The sequence below is a fragment of the Zingiber officinale genome, chromosome 7B (genome assembly GCF_018446385.1).
Source record: "Zingiber officinale cultivar Zhangliang chromosome 7B, Zo_v1.1, whole genome shotgun sequence".
Lineage (NCBI taxonomy): Eukaryota > Viridiplantae > Streptophyta > Magnoliopsida > Zingiberales > Zingiberaceae > Zingiber > Zingiber officinale.
In genome coordinates this window covers 107,056,274-107,060,068 of record NC_055999.1, presented here as the reverse complement: position 1 = coordinate 107,060,068, position 3,795 = coordinate 107,056,274, and positions in this window count along the sequence as shown.

The window sequence follows — 3,795 nt, the reverse complement described above, 5'->3', positions numbered from 1 at the left end:
AAGAGGCACGTATGCTCAGGAGACAGGCACATTCTTATGTTATGATTGGAGATCAACTGTACAAAAGGTCTTTCTCCAGACCTCTGTTCAAGTGCTTGAATATGGAAGAAGCAGATCAGGCCTTGCGGGAGATACATTTGGGATGCTGTGGCAACCATGCAGGTGGAAGAACGCTGGCTCGGAAGGTGCTATTGGCCGGGTATTTCTGGCCTACCTTGCAGAGGGACGCACAGAAGTTGGTGAATACTTGTTTGTCATGCCAAAGGTACCAGAACCTGACGCACCGACCTACAGAGCTGCTGAGAACTTCCATAGTGTCTTGCCCTTTTGACCAGTGGGGTATGGACATCGTAGGACCTTTCCCGATGGCTACCGGGCAAAGACGTTTCTTGCTGGTAGCAGTGGATTACTTCTCCAAGTGGGTGGAAGCGGAAGCTCTGGCCAAAATCACTGAAGATGCGGTGATCCAGTTCTTATGGAAAAATATCTTTTGCAGATTCGGCTTGCCTCACAAATTAGTGTCGAACAATGGCAGACAATTTCAAGGACGCAAAATACAAAATTGGTGCAAGGGGTTCGGCATAACTCAGGCCTTCATTTCGGTGGCTCATCCGCAAAGCAATGGTCAGACAGAGGTAGTCAATCGAGAAATAGTGCGGGGGCTCAAAGTCAAGCTGGATCACACGGGAGGCAGTTGGGTGGACGAGCTGCCGAGCATTTTGTGGGCCTATCGTACGACACCCCGAGAAAGTACAAGTCTGATACCTTTCCACCTAGTATATGGCAATGAAGCAGTGGTACCTCTGGAGGTCGGGATACCGTCCGTGAGAAGAATGATGTATGATGAAGGGAACGCAGAGCGACGGCTGGCTGAGCTAGATTTCATCAGCGAAATTCGTGAACAAACAGCTGCCAGGTTGGAGGCCTATAGACAGAGAATGAGACAAAACTATAATAGAAGGGTGATCCCCCGATTCTTCGGAGAAGGAGATCTCGTCTGGAAGCAGATGAGGCCCTTAGGGGAAGTGACGAAGTTGGCTCCTCAATGGGACGGACCATACAAAGTTATCAAGAAATTGGCATCGGGGGCCTATTATTTGCAGGACGCTCAAGGAAGGAAGCTGGATCGACCTTGGAGTGCTAATTACCTACAGCCCTATCGAGTTTGAGGGAGCTGACTCTGTTGACGTAGGCCGGGTCAGGCGAGGGGCGTGGAGACAATAGGATAGTCAAGTAAAAATTCGAAAAGACATGTGTACATGTAACAATTTCTCAGTTTGAGTGGCTGGTACAGATCATTTGAAAGGAGCAAAAATCTCATCCGGAAAACCTTGAATGATTTGGTCGTGGTTCAAAAAGTCTACGGAGGGGACGGACCTCAAGAAGTCCTGTGCATGCAGTTGCCTGATAACTCCAGCCGTCGTGTAGGGTACGGACGCAGCAAAGCGTGCCCCAGCCTGGGATAAAAATTCAGGAGAGCTCAGATAGGACCTTCGACTTCGCAGGCAACGATCATCCTCTCCTTCTTGATAGACCGTCAGAGCAGCGGATACTCCTGTCAAAGCCGTCCGAGACTGGGATAGTTCCGCCCTCAGGGCCTCCAGCTCAGCCCTTTGAGTCTCCAACTGTGCCGCCTGAACCTCCAGTTTATTGTTCTTTTCCTGCAGAAGAGTATCCTTGGACTGTATTTCCTGAGCCTGATGGGCTAGCTGTTGCTGATACCCTGCCTCAGATGCAGCTCTCTCCTCCCTCATAGCTCGGAGTTCATCTTTCACCTGTATCAGGGACCGTTTCTGACGGTCGGTCTGATTGGTTAGGGCTTGAATCTCCGCCCGCAAAGCATAGCTGGCTTGGGCAGGGTCGTTCAGTTGCAGCTCTAATTCGGAGACTCTCTCCCGGAGTTCTTTGCTTTCATGATGGAGGGTGTGGAAGGATTGGTTCAGTACCAAAGATTCAGCGTGAGTCTGGGCGGAAGATATAACCTTCAGTTAAGGCAATACAATAGCAAGGGTAAGGTGAGGAGTACGTACTTTGGCCCAGGACTTCGAGAACCTATCCATCTGGACTAACGGCGGCGCGTTACCCATTTGATCCATGCTCTCTGCCCACAAACTGCCGAGGCAGCCTTTCATCATCAGAAGGCTCGTAGGGGCATCAGACCGCCGAGCTAGAGCAGCTTCAGAGGGGATGGTGGTCCTGTAACGATGGCGGGTGAAGGAGGAAGGTTGAGAAGGGCCGGCGTCAGCACCAGGAGGAGCGGGAGGTGGCTCGGGAACGGGCTCAGTGGGCGCGGGGTTTTGATGATCGCCTGGGCTGTCTTCCTCTGCAGTAGTAGGGGCGGAGCGGAACGCAGCTGGGAGAGGCTGCCAGATAAAGAAAACAAAAATAAAAAGGGAAGTGATGTTAGAGCCAGTCACGACGGCAGCAAGGGGCAATGTGGTAGTATAAGGAACAGAACCAAGCGTTAATAAAGTCAGACCTGGTCTTCGGCGCCGCCTGTGAAGCAGGGGCTGGTTATCAGAGTCAGAGTCATCAGAGCGAGGCTGACCCTGTGAAGAGGCTGCCGCACCCCTGTCTGTGGTGCCCCGGCCGGATGAGCTTAGACCTGCGCGATGAAGAGTTGCGCGACCACGTCTGGAGGCCCGGGGGGCTCCTCGGAAGACGCGTCTGGCCAGACGGCAGGCTGGATCACAACCCCGACCTCGGCCCAGGGCGGCAGGCGAAGGAGAAGCGGCGTGTGAGGCAGGGCTGGGAGCAGGCTGGGTCATTGCCCCAAATGAGGCGAATACAAGATGAGGGAGTAGCCTCCTATCCAAGATTGCCCGACCGCGCCGCAGTATTTCCAGATCACTAAGGGGCAAGGGCAGAACCTCTGACGCACGATACAAAACCTCAACTGAAGGCACCAACACGAGAAGTCATTCTCACAGGGAAAGTGATCGAAAAGGAGGCACTCAACACGAACTTACCTAAGAAGCGCGGTGTTTCAGAGGAAACGAAGCTCAGCCGGAAAAAGGAAAGTAGGTCTTCAGACAACAGTCTAGTCAGATTCAAGCGTCAATCCTCCATGCGGGTCGCAGCCACAGTATACGGGAGGTCCATATGGAAGTCTTCCAACGTCGGAGTCAGAGGCAGTGTAGATTGCCATCGCAGAGGCCAGTCTACTTCTTCGGGAAATCGGAGAAAAAAGAATTTTTTTTCTCCAGTTAGCACTGGGAGGAGGAAGAGGAGAGAAGAAAGCGGTATGACTGCGAGCTTGGAAGTCAAAAAGACCATCAGCGTGCCGAGCAAGAGCAAAGAAGCAGTGAAAGAGGGGAGCGGACCAGGAAACCTCACAAACTTCGCAGAGTATTACAAAGCCACACAAAATCTTTATGGAATTGGGAGTTAGCTGACCTAAAGGGATCTTAAAGTAGCGGCACACTCCAGATAGAAAAGGATGCGGGGGTAGACGAAGACCAGATACAAATTGCTCAGTAAAGAAAGTACAAAAATCAGGCGGGGGATCGAAGTACAAGTTCACACCAGTAGGGATGATGGGGCGAAAGCTAGTTGGGATTTCGTAAGTATACCGTAGGTCATCCCAATCCAACTCAGCGAAAGTTGAAGTTCCTGGGAAGTGCTCCGCCAACAAGGAAACCCAAGAAGGAGAGGTCATTGCAAGGGAGATTATCTCAGGAGGCAGAAGGAACAAACGAAGAGAAGGGGCTAGGAAAAAAGGAAGGAGCGCGGCGTGATCTCGGAGAAAGTCAGTCGGCGGCGGCGGCGTTTGAGTGCTCCGTGGTGATGGCGAAG